Source organism: Pelodiscus sinensis, unplaced genomic scaffold, assembly GCF_049634645.1.
Source record: "Pelodiscus sinensis isolate JC-2024 unplaced genomic scaffold, ASM4963464v1 ctg35, whole genome shotgun sequence".
Lineage (NCBI taxonomy): Eukaryota > Metazoa > Chordata > Testudines > Trionychidae > Pelodiscus > Pelodiscus sinensis.
In genome coordinates, this window is record NW_027465908.1 from 3555099 (window position 1) to 3572164 (window position 17066).

Sequence of the window (17066 nt, forward strand, 5' to 3'; positions counted from 1 at the left end):
GTAGTTCGAACTAGGATTCCTATTCCGAACTACCGGTGGAACAAGGTGTACCAGTAGTTCGGAATAGGAATCCTAGTTTGAACTACCTAGTTCGAGCCCTGTGTAGCCGCGCTGCACGGGGTTCGAACCAGCGGGGTTTTAAAAATGGCGGCTCCCCACTTATGCAAATGAAGCCCGGGAAATTCAAATCCCGGGCTTCATTTGCAAGTGCAGTATGCCTACATTACCCCGCTAGTTCGAACTAGCGGGGTAGTGTAGACATACCCTCATTTATTTGGAGGGCATCTGGGGGTGGATAAGACCCAGACCGCATTCTCCAGAGGTTCTTTTGGCCAGGGGTCTATGTGGAGGTCTGCAGATATTGTGCTTCCTGCCCTGAGTGTCAATTACATGGGCCCCAACCACACCTGAGGGCCTCACTAGTACTTCTACCCATCATTGAAGTCCCCTTTGAGCGAATTGCTATGGACATAATAGGCCCACTAAAGAAGTCTGCATGGGGCCATGAGAGTATCCTAGTTGTGGTGGACTATGCCACCCGGTACCCAGAGGCGGTGCCCCTATGCAATACCCTGTCCAAAACAATTGCTAGGGAACTAATTCAAATTTTTTCTAGGGTAGGGATACCAAAAGAAATTCTAACGGACCAAGGGACACCCTTTGTGTCCAAGTCAGCTTGGAAGGACTTGAAGGACTTGTGTACCATGCTCCGCATACGTGCCCTGAGGACATCGGTGTATTATCCCCAAACAGACGGTCTTGTTGAGCAGTTTAATAGGGCCCTGAAAAGTATGCTCAAGAAAGTGGTAAGCTGGGATGGCAGAGATTGGGATCCGCTGCTGCTATACCTCATGTTTGTGGTAAGAGAAGTGCCCCAAGCTGCCATTTGAGCTTTTATATAGGTGTAACCCACGGGGTATACTGGACCTTGCCAAGGAAGCCTGGGAGGAGCAACCCTGGGAGAAATGTTGTTGATCATGTACTCCAGATGAGGGACAGAATAGCCAGACTCACCCCCATAGCGTGGGAACATTTAGAAAAAGTGTAGGAGGCCCAACAGGCCTATTACAATCTGCAAGTGACAACCGGGAAGTTCCAGGTGGGAGACCGAGTGATGGTGCTAGTGCCAACAGCAGAAAGCAAGCTCCTAGCCCAGTGGCAGGGGCCATACAAAGTAATAGAAGCAGTTGGAGAGGTAAACTATAAGGTTTGCCAACCTATCCAGTGAAAGCCCGAGCAAATATATCACATCAACCTGCTGAAACCTTGGCGAAACAGAGGTGTCATTGGTTGCTCTGTGGTCACCACTCCAAGGGGAAAGCCCACAAAGGCAGGTGGGAATATCTTCCGAGCTGATCCTGGATGAAAAGACAGAAGTAGCTGACATGACTGAGTGAAACCATGATGTGTTTTCAACAGAACCTGGTAGAACTACAGAGATTTACCATGACATCATCACAGATTCCAGGGTGAAGGTAAACGTTTAGCCATACCGGATACCCAAGGCAAAGCGCAGGGAGAGCCGAGCTGAAGTTGAGAAAATGCTGAAACTCGGAGTCATTGAAGAGTCGCATAGCCAGAGGTCTAGTCCTATTGTTATGGTGCCCAAGCTGGATGGAAGCCTTCGGTTTAGCAATGACTTCTGAAAGTTAAATGAGGTATCCAAGTTCGATGCCTATCCCATGCCACAGGTGGATGAACACATTGACCAACTGGGCAAGGCCTGATTTCTGTCCATCCTTGACTTGACCAAGGGCTACTGGCAGATCCCTCTAGCACCAGGAGCCAAGGAAAAGACGGCCTTTTCAACTCCGGAGGATCTCTTTCAGTATACAGTCCTCCCTTTTGGCTTGCGTGGGGCTCCTGCAATGTTCCAAAGGCTTATGGACAAGCTATTGTGACCACATGCCAAGTACATGGCTGCCTATTTGGACGATGTTGTTGTCCACAGTCCTGACTGGGACACACCCCTCGAGAAAGTAGAGGCGATGTTGCAGACCCTAAGGAGAACGGGACTTTCGGCGAAACCCGCAAAGAGTACAATTGGGCTGGCCGAGGCCAAGTATCCTGGGTATATTTGGGAAAGAGCGTAGTAAGGCCCCAACTCAACAAAGTGGACACGATACAGAAGTGGCGCCAACCAACCCGAAAGAAACAGGTCAGGGTGTTCCTGGGATTGATTGGATATTACTGTAGATTCATCCCCAACTTCGCTTCCAGGGCCTGCCCTTTGACCAACCTGACTAGAGCTCTCGGTCCCGACACTGTAAAAGGGAGCACTGAGGCAGAAGAAGCTTTTAAGGATCTCAAGATGATCCAGTTCTCTTAGCCCCTGACTTCAAGGAGTTTATCCTGCAGACTGATGCCTGAGAAGTAGGGCCAGGGGCTGTATTGTCACAAACGGTTGGGGAAGAGGAGCACCCAATCCTGTACCTCAGGAGGATGCTTCTGCCAAGGGAACAAAACTATGCAGTGGTTGAGAGGGAATGTCTTGCGGTAAAATGGGCCATGGAAAGCCTGTGTTACTACCTCCTTGGGCGGAAGTTTACCCTGGTCACTGATTACCTTGCACCCCTGCAATGGATGTACCGCAAGAAGGACAAGAATGAGAGGGTGATCCGGTGGTTCCTGTCCCTGCAGCCATTCCACTTCTGTGTGCAACATAGATCAGGAACCCAGCATGGGAATGCAGACAGGTTACCAAGGATGCACTGTTGTCTGACCCAAGTAGCCCAACCCCATAGTGTTAAGCAGAGGGGTGAGGAGAATGTGTGGCAGGGTCAGGCCAGGGAGCTGCTGCAGAGAGGGGGAAAAGGTAGCCCAAAAGGGTAGAAAACCCTGTAAGTAGAAGCAGAGAACTGCAGGCCAATTAGATAACATAAGAACATTAGAACGGCCGTACTGGGTCAGACCAAAGGTCCATCTAGCCCAGTATCCTGTCTGCCCACAGTGGCCAGCACCAGGTGCCCCAGAGGGGGTGGACCGAAGACAATGATCAAGCAATTTGTCTCCTGCCATCCCTCTCCAGCCTCTGACAAACAGAGGCCAGGGACACCATTTTATTCCCTGGCTAATAGCCTTTTATGGACCTAACCTCCATGAATGTATCCAGCTTCTCTTTAAATTCTGTTCTAGTTCTAGCCTTCACAGCCTTCTCCAGCAAGGAGTTCCACAGGTTGACTGTGCTCTGTGTGAAGAATAATTTTCTTTTATTAGTTTTAAACCTGTTACCCATTAATTTCATTTGGTGTCCTCTAGTCCTTATATTATGGGAACTAATAAATAACTTTTCTTTATTCACCCTCTCCACACCACTCATGATTTTATAGACCTCTATCATATCCCCCATCAATCTCCTCTTTTCTAAACTGAAACGTCCTAGTCACTTTAGCCTCTCCTCATATGGGACCTGTTCCAAACCCCTGATCTTTTTAGTTGCCCTTTTCTGAACCTTTTCCAAGGCCAAAATATCTTTTTTAAGATGAGGAGACCACATCTGTACACAGCATTCCAGATGTGGGCAAACCATAGTTTTATACAGGGGCAGTAAGATATTCTGGGTCTTATTTTCTATCCCTTTCTTAATAATTCATAACATTCTATTTCCCTTTTTGACCGCCGCTGCACACTGCGTGGACGTTTTCAGAGAACTGTCCACGATAACTCCAATATCCCTTTCCTGATTTTTCGTAGCCAAATTAGCCCCCATTGGTTATTTTTTCCAATGTGCATTACTTTACATGCACATTGGAAAAAATAGATGCAGCTGGGAGGGAGCTGGCTCAGGCTTATTGGGGCCAGCTGACTCCTCTGCTGGCCGACTGAGGGCTTTTAAAAGCCTCAGTAGCTGGAACCAGGGGTAAAAACAAATGCGAACTTGCCCACAACAGCATTAAGTGGAGGCAGCTAGGGAGGGAGTCTGAGGAGGTGGGGCTGGGCTGGGCTGGGCTGGGCTTCCTACCACAGAGATCTGCTGTGAACCCCGAACTCTGGGGTTAGGAACGAGAGACCAGCCAGGTAGTGGCCTGGGTAAGAGCGGCTTTGCCACACTCCATAGACTTACATAACTCTTTTTTGACTCCCATGTGATGGGCATACGAGAAAGGTACAGATAGATGGCTAGGTATGTAAGGCAGCTGAACCTTAGCAAGCTTTCTGGGTTTTTGGAAGGGTGGGCATATGTGATAGAGAAGATGGATGGATGGATGGATGTGTTAGGCAGACAGACTGAGAAACCTGCGGAGGAACTTCTGACTTTGTGTTGAGTTTCATGAGGCCACAGGTTTGACAGGGATGATTTTGTCTCTTGAATCCCCTTGAAGCCCAGTGGTCATCTTGTTCTGCCTGACTCGTGATGGCAAAACATCAACAAGACAAGTGTGTAAGTGGTGTTTTGTTTCGGAGTTTGTGCCTGAAGAGAGCCTGGGTCAGAACAAAGGTCCCTCCATTAGACCACTGCACAGGCTGCTTTTTGGTTTGTTTAAACAATGCAGCTGAGCGGGGCTTAGCTTGGGGAAGGAATGCAAACTGTTTGGGATTGGGAGATCACTCTGGGCTATTCTAGCTGTCAGATATATACAGAAGCTTCATCAGAATGTGCTGTCTCATGTCTCTTGGCAGCTCTGTATAGTTTACCTGATTACCATTTATAGTAAATGTTTTTAATAAGCACAGATGTGTCCAGGCCTGCATAGATGCAAGGAAGAGATTTCTCCAGATCACAAGGTACGGTGCAATAACTGGCTTTATTAAAAGGATAATGAGAATTAAAAACAGCTCACCTAGTTATATAAACTCTCCCAATTTTGAATGCGTCTCAGATCTTGATATCAACTGACAGCTAAGCCTGGTCCATGATAAAGCTTTCTGCTTTCACAAGAAGCCCAAATTCAGGACAATCCCTGCCACCAGCGTTAAGGAAGCAAAAGGAATTTAGCAAGTGCAAAGAAGTGAACTAATTGTCCTTGGTTTCTGTTATTGTGAGAGACATGAGTTCAAATACTACAGTGAACATTTTAAAAACTTTTAGGGTAACTAAACATATGATAAAACTTAAACAACAAATAGTCTAGTAGCACTAACAAAACATGTAGATGCTATCATGAGCTTTTGTGGGCAAAACCCACTTTAGATGACCAGAGTATAATGGACCAGATCATGGTCCATTCCCATCTTAAAATCTATTAATTTTATTAATGATCTGGGCTCATTATACTCTGGTCATCTGAAGAAGTGGGTTTTTGCCTACAAAAGCTCATGATACAGTCTACATGTTTTGTTACTTTAAAGTTCTACTGGACTATTGTATTAAGTTTTTCCTGTTACAGACTAACTTGGCTATCCCTCTGAAGCTTTTAGACATATGAGCTATGTCTAGACTGGCATGATTTTCCACAAATGCTTTTAATGGAAAAGTTTTTCCGTTAAAAGCATTTGCAGAAAAGACCGTCTAGATTGGCACGGACACTTTTCTGCAAAAGCACTTTTTGCGGAAAAGCGTCCGTGCCAATCTAGACGCAGTTTTGCACAAGAAAGCCCCGATCGCCATTTTCGCATTTGCGTTGTCTACACTGGCCCTCTTGCGCAAAAGCATTTGTGCAAGAGGGCTTTTGCCCGAACGGGAGCAACGTAGTATTTCTGCAAGAACACTGACAATCTTACATGAGATCGTCAGTGTTCTTGCGGAAATTCAAGCGGCCAGTGTAGACAGCTGGCAAGTTTTTCCACAAAAGCAGCTGCTTTTGCGGAAAAACTTGCCAGTCTAGATGCAGCCATGATGTCTGAGAGCTCTTTAATCCAGCAGACAAAGTCACAACAACATCCCATGGATAGAAATTAAACATTGACAAATTCAAACTGGAAATCAAGTTGCAAAGTTATAATAGTGAGAGTAATTAACCCTTGGAACATTTCACCCTGGGATGTGGTAGATTCTCCATCACTTGAAATCCTTACATCAGGAATAGATGACTTTCTAAAAGTGATACTTTTGTTCAACTGCAAGTTATATGACTTACTGCAGGAATCAATGGGTGATGTTCTCTGGCCTATGTTATGAGGCGATCAGACTAGCTGATCAAAATGGTCCATTCCCACCTTAAAATCTATTTATTTTATCATTATTTCATTGATTGAGGGCTAGATTGAAAAACACTCACAGATGTAATTTTAAGCATAATTGGGTTAATGTGCTACAGGCTTCAATGAGTCAGCAGAACCTACTTCACTCTTTGCACCAACACCTGCTAACAGAGTGTTCTCAGAAAACACTGTCTGCTTGTTACAGTGTCTTTCCTCCTTTCTTCATTCCCCTTAAAAAGGCTAAGACCTTAATTGTTTGCATTTTGTTAGTGTGTGTAACTTTGCTTTTTATAGTAAAATCTGCATATATTTCACACCCCTTTTCTGGAGTGCATCCTTATTTTCTATTGGCCATATGCAAGGTCCTTACTCAAGGCCATATTCTGAAGGGTGCTGATATCTCTTAAAACCCATTGACCTCCATTGGATTTGCAGATGCTCAATACCTCTGAAGGATTTGGCCTAAATTTAGCTGCCCGTTCTTCATGATGGCTCCTTCAAAGAATAAATATTCAGTGATGAAAAAGCACTGGTCCATCAAAAATATAAGAGGGGGCAGGAATGCAGAGTTAGTATTGTCAGGAAGAGAAGTGAATTTCACATGGGACAATTATTGTTTCGCTTATCACCAGCAAGCAAAGCAAAGCAAAGCAACCATAACACAACAAAAGCCACATAGTTTGTAGAAGTCAGGCAAACTGCTCTGTGAACTGCTCTGTTTATTACATAGTGATGTATCCTTTGTGGTCTTTTCCACCATAGACTAATCTTGATTGTTCATATAAATCAACATTCCGTTGATCATTGGGGAAAAATACCCCCGACACTGTGTGACTCACACGGCTTTTCAGTGAAACATGCTGTTTTTCCTTCCAGACTCTTGATTCATGTTGTCTGGTGCCATGCAAGCAGCAATGGCTAATTCCTGAAGCATCAAACGAAGGTGAATTCACTATCTCTTTTCTTTCTGTTGCTCTCTCTATTTTTCTCATTTTTTGTCTTTTTTTTTCTTTTCTCTTAAATAATTCTCTTTCTTTCTTTCTTTCTTTCTTTCTTTCTTTCTTTCTTTCTTTCTTTCTTTCTTTCTTTCTTTCTTTTCACTATAATGCACCTAGCCACTTAAGCAATGCTCTACATTGGTGCAAAGGGAGTAGATGGTTACTTCCTAATCCCTGTAGTGCTCATGTTTTAAATCTTAGTCTGCATAATTATGAGGGTTGCTCATAAAATTATTCAAGCATATTTTGCCTACACTAGCCCTGACCCCTCTGGCAGTCTGACTCCAGGCCACAGCCATGCTGTGCAAGCAAAGTAGTTCCCTTTATTTGTTCTGAATTTTCAGGCCATTTAATTTCAAGTGACTTCTTGGTCTCCTGGTTTGATTTATTATGTCCCTGTCCTATTCCTCTCTGTTTCTTGCTTTCTTTTCTACATGATTGTGCAACACAGGTTCAGGGCACTATGGTGCAGAGGAAATAAGAAAGGACACAAACTCTCACCCCCAAAAAGTATCAAACCTTTTCTGAGGGTTGGAAAAATCTGGATGACTGTTTTGGTTTTTTTTTAAATTTTTTATTTTAGTGGATCTCCTGAGGTTTGAGGGGTTGTACCTCTTAGGCTATTTTTAAAATGTGCAAAACAGGCTGGATTTTCTGAATCTCTCTTTTCCACCATGGCTTATATTTTTCTAGTCAATTGCTTTAAAACAATCATAATTTTTTTGGCTGTAGAGCGGCCACTCTAAAGCCATAAAAGAACCCAGTTTTCCCCTACAGGCAGTCCCCGGGTTACATGGATCCGACTTACATCGGATCCCTACTTACAAATGGGGTGAGGCAACCCCGCACTAGCTGCTTTTCCCCCTAGCAGACCAGGGAGACACGAAGCTAGCGCCCCACCCAGCAGACCAGGGAGACGTGGAGCGGCTTTTCTCAGCAGACACCTCAGCTTAAGAATAAAGGACTGAGGGAAGTGAGGTGTGGGAGAATAAAACTGAGCTCTGGAGAAATGTTTGGCTAGAGTTTCCCCTACAATATGTACCAGTTCCGACTTGCATACAAATTCAACTTAAGAACAAACCTACAGTCCCTATCTTGTACATAACCCGGGGACTGCCTGTATTTCCAAATTAGACTGGCATAAGGAAATGCCATGGAGGATAGATCCATCAATGGCTATTAACCAGGATGGGCTGGGATTGTGTTCCTAGCCTCTGTTTGCCAGAAGCTGGGAATAGGTGACGGGGATGGATCGCTTGATGATTGCCTGTTCTGTTCATTCCCTCTGGAGATCCTGGCACTGGGCACTGTCAGAAGACAGAATACTGGGCCAGGCACAGAGGTGGAAGTAAGCGGGTGCGCCCTGGCGCACAGCTCCGGCAAGCAGGGAGCTATTTAAAGAGCTGGCAGGGACAATACCTGTGAGAAATTTTAAGTATCAGAGGGGTAGCCACGTTAGTGTGGATCTGCAAAAGCAACAAGGAGTCCTGTGGCACCTTATAGACTAACAGATGTATTGGAGCATAAGCTTTCATGGGCAAAGATCCACTTCATCAGATGCATGTCAATTTTAAGTTACTTTCCCCACTGGCCAGATGGGCATAGTACAGCCATTCTCATGTTCTTATGTACATATAATAGGTTCCAACAAAGCAGTGGCTGCATAGAACTTCACGGCTGTCTCTATGCTGCACATTAGGGCAATTAGGACTCTCATTGCAACGGCAGGGTTAAAAGTCAGATTCTCCTGCTCCAAAGGCCATAGGCCTCTACTTAAGCTAAAGGGCACTCAATTAGCTATTCACCCTATCAGGCCAAAGAGAGTCTATCCTGTTCTATCCATGGCCCAGATGCACATTCATGCTTATAAGTCCATTCAAATACTGCACGTAGATTTTCACTGGATTTTCCCACTCTCACGCCTTCCCTCTGCTTGTTCTTTGTCTCATTTCTCACTTTTTATTTTATTGGCTTTTTCAGTCTGCTCCTTTCTGGTCTCTGCCAAGTGGGATGAAAACCCAATAACTTTTGAGTTCAAGTCTAGTTTTCAAACCCACAATATCAGGTGGATTTGAAATGATGTAAAATGTCTTTGTACCTCCCTGATTACTTCATATGTTTGCAATTACCTCTCACTGGTCAGCTTCTTGCCAGCCCTCCATACGATGTGCCTTCTTCCCCCCTCCCCATTTCTTTTGCTGTATCTGTCTCCTAATTTTCCAATATCCAGGGGACACCTAAGCTATGTCTACACAGCAGCATTATTTTGGAATAACTGATGTTATTCTGAAATATATGAGAGAGAGAGTGTGTGTAATTGCAAGCCATTATTTCAAAATAATGTCAAACTCTCATTTTACAAGGAGTAAAGGCCTGGGCAGTTGGTGAAGGCAGTGCGGGGAGAGGCAAGCCCTCAGCCCCACCTCCAGCCACAAAACAGATATCAGACAGGATCACAAAGAAAAAACAGTTTCTTGCCATTTCAACCAGAAAGGACATTGTCTCAACGACTTGATTACCTGCATCCTGCTTCAAAGGCCTTTTAAAACTGCACTTGAAAGAGAATCCTCTGAACTGTCATTCATGCTTAAATTTGACACTTTACGCCTAAGTTTGAATAAAGACTCTAATTATCTTACCCATTACAAAGATAGCTTCCCCAATTATCACCTCTAATATCGTTATCTCACAGACATTTACCTCTCCAACTGTTGTCTCTTGTCTTGATCTGATGTTGTAAGCTCCTTGGGGCAGGGATGATCTTTTTTGTTCTGTTTGTACAGCGCCTAGCACAACGGGAGCCTGGCCTATGACTGGGTCTCCTGGACTATAATAAAATAAGTACTAATATCAAGACACAGCTCTGTATCTAGCAGATAAAGCAAGTCCCAGCAGACAAATTAGTCACATAGTTAGTAAACCCAGACACGGAAACATATTTCACTAAGGAGTGATCTGACCCTAAACACAATATCCTCAGATACAGTCCTTTAATCCTCCCCAGCAAAGCTCTTTGAAATACAGCCAGATTCACCATGTCAGTAGCCTTAGGACAGTGGAAAGGCATTGCGCCATTGTTTATGTATCACTTTTTTTAACTAAAAAGTTCTGTGGAGGCAATTTATTACCAGCTATGGAACGTGGCTACATCAGTGAATGAGAAGCAGTGACATTAAAAGTAATTGACATTAAAATGTTGTGACATTAAAATTAATCATGTTTGATGGATGTTAGAGACTGAATCCACAAGGCTCCAGGGTTCACATTTTAGCAAGTTCGAACATTCATTCCTACCCTCTTCTGCCTATGTTATGTAACGTCTCTTCCCCTACCCCACCCCCCCAGACCTGCCAGTCTCTAAGACCATCTGTAGGGAGGGGCTGGAGAAGGGTGAGTGCTATTTCAGGATGTAGGATGCCTTTTCAGTTGGCATTGCAGCCAGACTCTTTGGTTACCTCCACCGAGTGCATTTCGCCTGCCTGAGATGTGTTTGGGGGAATCTGCTGGTTGCTTCAAAGGAAACATCACAGGCTCTTCTCATGACTTCCACTGGGAAAGGCACAACCCGTGTTTCCTGGGGGAAAGGGGTGCCTGGAAGCCAGAAGGGTTAAAATAATCAGTTTGCCCTACCCTCCTACTGCTGGGCTGCCTGGGATGCATCTTTCAGGGTATGTCTACACTACCCCGCTAGTTCGAACTAGTGGGGTAATGTAGTCATCCGCAGTTGCAAATGAAGCCCGGGATTTGAATTTCCTGGGCTTCATTTGCATAAAGCCGTCTGGCGCCATTTTTAAATGCCGGCTAGTTCGAACCCCGTGCCGCGCGGCTACACGCGGCACGGAGTAGCTAGTTCGGATTAGGCTTCTAATCCGAACTAGCTGTACGAGGATGCATTTAAAAATGGCGCCGGACAGCTTTATGCAAATGAAGCCCGGGAAATTCAAATCCCGGGCTTCATTTGCAATTGCGGATGACTACATTACCCCACTAGTTCGAACTAGCAGGGTAGTGTAGACAGACCCTCATTTCCAAAAAGTTTCCTAGGATTCATAGGGGTGGGAAGTAGTGGTGTGAGGTTGCTGCAGCAGGCCCAGGTTTTCCACCCGGCTTCCTTGCACCCAGGGACTGGCCCTTCCACCAGCCCCATGTCCTGGCCTCCACGTGGCCCTTCCGACTTCCCATTGGCACTGTGTCCTGGCCTCCACGTGGCCTCCCCGGAGTCCCGCTGGCCCTGCTAGCTTCAGCAGCCCTTGGGATTCTGCCACCCACAGGCTGCTGTCTGTGGAGTCCAGGCTACCGGCCCTGGAAGCTGTGCGGCTGCCCTGGGTCCTCCCTCTGGCCTGGGGCTCCGCAGCTGCCTCCAGCTGTGGCTGGGTTGCCCACTCTCTGGGACTGGAAGGACCAGATGCCATTCATGGACACTCGCTCGCACGGAGGCTGAGGAGTAGTATATTGTAATGTGCTCGTAAAATACCCGCACCATGGCAGTGCGAGGTTTAATTAACTGGTGCCTGTAAAAAGCCTGGAAATCCTCGGCTGAACCACGTATAAAACAAGTGCACTTCCCACACTGCTTCATGTGAGTGGAACGCCCTTATCTTCAGAACACACTCCCACACTGCGCCTGCGATACGCTAATTAAGGCTTCACAGACTCTAATCGCTTCCGCTGACTTTAATGGGAAACGTGGAGCTGCAGCCAACGCTACACTGAAAGTGTTCAGAGGCTATTTTGAAACGAGATGTTATGCTAGAGGGATACTGGCTCCAGACCCAAGATCAGCATAGCTTGGTCAATAGAGTTCCACTGAGTTCCACCCGCTGACAACATGGTTGCAGGTCATTAAAGGGGAAAGCTTCTCCCATCTAACAGCTCGTTGGTGCTGTTGAAATGGGTGTGCCGATCTGAGTCCAGTTTCAGGCAGAGTGGCATCTGCTTTGCAAAACCATTGATGCAGGTGGGACTAATTGGTCCCCAGTCTCAGCAAGGAGATACTGGATTAAATAGATCAGAGAGATACTTAGAGATGGCTCTTGCCCAGAGGTGGGCAAATACTGGCCTGTGAGCTGGATCCGGTCTGCCAGGGTTAGCCCTAGCGGACCTCACACCCTCTTATTTACCTGCGCCTCCACAGGAATGGGGTATCACAGCTCCCATTGGCTGCGGGTCGCCATTCCAGTCTGTACCTGCGGAGATGCAGATGAATATAGTGGCAGCCCCAGTTTTATTGCCCACCGCTGTTCTTGCAGGACATGAGGAACAGGAGGCAGCGTTGGTGAGTTTGCAGTGTCACTATGGCTGTGTCCAGACTCAGGGTTTTTTTCGGGAAAAGTAGCCTTTTCCCGAAAAAACTTCCCCTGTGTCCAGACTCAAGCCGCGTTCTTTCGAAATAATTTCGAAAGAAGGCGGCTTTTCTTTCGATGGCGGTAAACCTCGTTTCACGAGGAAGAACGCCTTCTTTCGAAAGTTCCTCTTTCGAAAGAAGGCGTTCTTCAATGTAAATAGGGCTTCCTCGAAAGAGAGCATCCAGACTCGCTGGGTGCTCTCTTTCGAAAAAGCGGATTGCTCTTTCGAAAGATCCGCCTGCAGTCTAGACGCGATCTTTCGAAAGAGCCTCTTTCAAAAGAAGCCTGCAGTCTAGACATAGCCTATGTGCTCTGCCTGATGCACATAGAAGCATCCTTGCAAAATTCTTCTGTGGGAACAGCTTCCCAAGGTAGGATAAATATCAGTCTGTTGTTGTTCTCATTGCATTGCGAAGGTCAGGTAAGTGGAGTGTATATGTGGGCTCCTTAGTTTTCATAATTATTGTGCAAGGTTCAGCCAGAGACCTCACGTCAGTCTCCAGAGCTATTACCATTGCAGGAGCACAGAGTACAAGAGGAACTGGCACTGTTTCCCCCAAAGAGCCTGTAGCTTTAACAGCTAGAGGGGATAGAGCCAACCTGACACCTGCATGTCAGAGCCAAGTCATTTAGCAGCAGGTAGGAGTTCAGGGAATGTCAGGAACGGCTTTTGGCAGGCCCCCATCCAAAGCTGCCAGGCAGTCATGGTAGCAGCTGGCCTCTCCTAGACGGCAGCCAGTCCCAAGGAGATGCTTCTTCTGAAAGGGGGTGGAGAGCAAGGCAGTATTTTCTGGGTTTGAATGTAACAGTTTTCCACTTCCTTTTTTGGCAACGTGAGGGTCCGCGGGGCCGCAGAAAAGTGAAGTAACGCCTTGGGCAAGAAGCCAGCCACCTTCTCCCAGCCTGAGCCTGGGGCTGCTTTGCATCCTTGGCCTGTTTGCAAACTGCAAGCAGCACCGTGCTGAGCCATGCTGCTCTCTCTGAGTATGGGCAGCATGGGCTGTGAGGGCGCATCTCTTGTTTACTGAAAGAGCCAGGACAACGGGCACGTTTCTCACCGGCCTGCTCCCCCGCACGGAGCGATCTGTTTGGTTTAGAGGTTCACTCCGGCGCTCTGGAAGCCCTGCTGATGTAATTGCATTTTACAGCCAAGGCCAGAGACCCTGCATGGTTATTTCAGCTGCTTAGAGAAAGTCTGTCTAGCGGTTATGGCACAGGGATGTCCACTCTCTTCTGCTTTTGCAGAACACTAGAAAGTCCCCCTGAAGTCCGTGGATCTTGCACAGAGAGAATTAAGACCTCAGGACTTTTGTATTCTATACGCAGCTCTTTGAACAAGTCCCATCGTGTCTCTGAGCCAAATTCTTTCTGAGCGTAAGGGCATGCAGAGTTAAACCAGGGGTGCCTGGAGGGCGGATGCAGCCTCTGGCTTGCCTGGATCTGTCCCGCAAGGCAAAGGCCTCCGCCTAGCACAGGGGAGCCTGTGCTGGCACTCCAGCCCCGCTGCTACCCCACTGCAGGGCTGAAGCACACAGTTTCCTAGCCTCACCCCCCCCACCCCCAGGTGCTGGTGTATAAGGGGAATGTGGGGAGTGTCTTTCACGTCAGTGAGGATTTGTTTTTTGGATTTTTGCTTCTCACTTGTGTGCGGCCCCTGACTGATATTTCTGTGGGTCCACGACCCCCGACCCAAAAAAGGTTCCCCACCCTGAGCTAAATTGTGGATGAATTTGGCTCCACTCTCTCCAAGCTGGAAATAATGAACCAGGTTCACAGGAAAGCTGAGAAGCTCATTGAACTGAAGGCTGTAAAAATGGCACTGAGCCCTCAGCATGGAAAGGCCTGTGGCAGCGGGATTCAAACATTTTTCTCATGATCCAGTTGAAGACAATTGCTGATGCCCATGGCCCAACGTAATGTGACTGGAGTGTGCCGGGGCGGGGCTGAGGGTGAGAGATTTGAGGCGGAGGAGGGGGCTCTGGCTTTGGAGAGGAGCAGGTCAGGGCTGGGGCAGGAGGGGCTTACCTTGAGAGGCTTTCAGTCAGCAGTGCAATGGGGGTCCTGCCTCTCCTGGCACCACAGACCATGCCGTCCCTAGAAGCAGCCAGAAGCAGGTTCCCAGCTAATGGGAGAGTGGAGCTAGTGCTTGGGTCCAGGCAGTGCACAGAGCCCTGTGCACTCCCCCCACCCCTCATCTAGGAACTGGGCCTGGTGCCGGCCACTTCTAGGGCACAGTACAGTCTGTGGTGCCAGGACAGGCAGGTATTCTGCCTCAGACCCCACTGGTCACCTGATCACTGCAGGAATGAGACGGAGCGCCTGACATCCCATAACCCAGTATGGGGCCGCGACCCGTCAATGGAAGTGCCACGTTTTTCTCTTTCGAATGGTGCAACATGTACAGGTTTTACAGCAGGGGCACTGCATAGGGGAAGGTAATTTTAAGATAGCTTGAGCTGAGCATGAAAGTTGAGTGGTTGTTCCTTTTCCTTAAGCAACATGAGACTCTAGTTGGTTGGATGCCACTGGACCAGGCCTGGGCAAGATACAGCCTGCGGGCCGCACCCAGCTCACCAAGCCACTGAATCTGGCCCGCGGAGGCAGCAGGAAGTCCCAGGCAGGCCCCCCTGCTTGCCCCACGCGTCTTGCAGAAACATGGTTGCTGGGCTTCCTTTCTGTTTCAAAACTGGAGGGGAGGGGGAACGTTTCAGGACCCACCCTGCCCCCAGCATAATCCCATTGGCCAGTTTCTATCCATACTTGTTTGAATAACAGGCATCCAAGAAGAACCACACCCCTCGAGTTGGCTCAGTTATTCAGTGAAGTACATGGCCAGAGAGGAAGTCAGGCTGGCTGGCTGGGAAACATTTTAAGCTCTGCAAGCCTTAGCTCTGTGTGCAAGGCAGGCTGATGGCTAGTAAGTCTCCTGGCTCTTACTGCTGGCTAGTAAATCACCTGGCTTCTAGCACCCCAGCCCTTTTCTGCCCCAACCCTCTGCCCCCCTCTTGCACCCATACCCCCTCCCAGATCTGGCCCCCCAATCTCCTGCCCCAGATCACAATCCCCTCCTACCTTAGGTCACATCCCAAACCCCTGCACTCCAGCCCCCTGCCCTAGGTCACAACCACCTCCTTCACCCAAATTCCCTCCCAGACTCCAGTCTCCCTCCTGGACCCCAGTCCCTTACCCCAAGCTCCCCTCTGCACCCAACCTCCATCCCAAACCCCACATCTCTTCCATTAATATCATGGAAGAGTGCAGCCCTAGACAACTTCCCAAAATCTTAGAGTGGCCCCCATCAAAAATTATTGCCCGTCCCTGAACTGGACAGATGTTGCTTCCTTAAATCCTTAGGCTAGGCCACTGACAAGGAGAATAATAGGGCAGAAAAACTTTATTTTCTATTAACATTTTAAAGTTTTCAAAATGAAGCTCAATACAAATAAACTTTCTAGTGGTTCACCCATCTATGGTGACTCTCATTCAGAAACGTCAAAGCACTTCCCAACACCCCTGGGTGGATCATTTCTGATTATCCACATTTGTGGGTAGATAAACTGAAGCACGAAGCAGTTAAAGTCCAGAATTTGACTCTCTAATTTGAAACACTTTGGTCTTGATGTCCAGAGGTGCTGAGCACCCACAACTCAGATTGCGATTAGTGGAGAAGATGTGAGTGCATGGGGGAAAAGGGGAAAGCCCAATTCAGGCAGTAAAAATGAGTGTGTGCTAGTGCTGTTTGGAAAAAATTCTATTCACTGTTTTGACTGAAAATTATTTTTTCAGCTAAACAAAATCCCTTGCAAAAAATGTTTGCTTCCTTTGAAAACATTCCCTTTTTTATCAGAAAATAAAACCCTAGAAAACCAAGTTTGTGTTGGTTTTCAGCCAGAAACGTTTTAGGTTTTTGGCAGTTTTGGACCAAAACATTTTTGGGTTTCAACAGGAAGTCATAATTTTCCATTGAAAAATTCAACAATAATGAAAAACATCTTTGGGTTTTTTCTTATTGACCGGTGATGGTGGATAGTTCTCTGAATATATGGGCCTAAATGACACCACCAAGATCACGCAATACATGTGGCCAAGCAAGAAATCTAACCAAAGGAGTTCCAACTCCTAAACCTATGCTTTGTCTTTCCTGGGGAGATGTTGAATAAGACAAAAACGTTCTGCAAATATTTGTTTGTTTTTTAAATGAAATGTGCTTTGAGCAGCGTATTGCCCCATTTATGTCACTTCTTATGAACATTCCAGAAACTGAAGAGCATTTTCTGGCACCTTGAAAGTGAATTTCAATGTTATCTACGTGAATATTTGGTGGGAAATTAATTTTAAATGCCCATGGATGTTTGCTTGCTAGCTTGTCCAATCAGGAAACAACAGCAGATGATTCATCTGACCAATCAAAACTAAGTGCTTTTTTAGATTTTTATAATGACACAAAGTAAAAAATTAAAAAGGCCATTTAGTCAATACTAGAATATTGAATGAATTGGAGGACACAGTGACCTGCTTACAGATATTCAGTCAGCAGCAAAAGAGGTTAAATTCAACAGATAAATTATTCAGCTTTACACTAGACCACCCATGCTGGAATAGCTGGGGTTTACGTTAGTGTAAATGTATCTGACAGATGGTT

The 17066-nt window shown here is 46.6% G+C and overlaps 1 protein-coding gene across 2 annotated transcripts in view; it reads left to right on the forward strand.

Moving 5' to 3' along the window:
• The window catches only part of LOC102454605 (CXADR like cell adhesion molecule), a 99804-nt gene that overhangs the window by 38884 nt on the left and 43854 nt on the right, over positions 1–17066 (forward strand). The window contains exon 2 of one of the 2 annotated variants that reach the window (XM_075916512.1): positions 6958–7024. The exons of the other annotated variant lie outside the window; for it this stretch is intronic. The gene's annotated coding sequence lies outside the window, so the exon portion shown is untranslated. The remainder of the gene's footprint in view (positions 1–6957; positions 7025–17066) is intronic. 2 annotated transcript variants of the gene reach the window in all.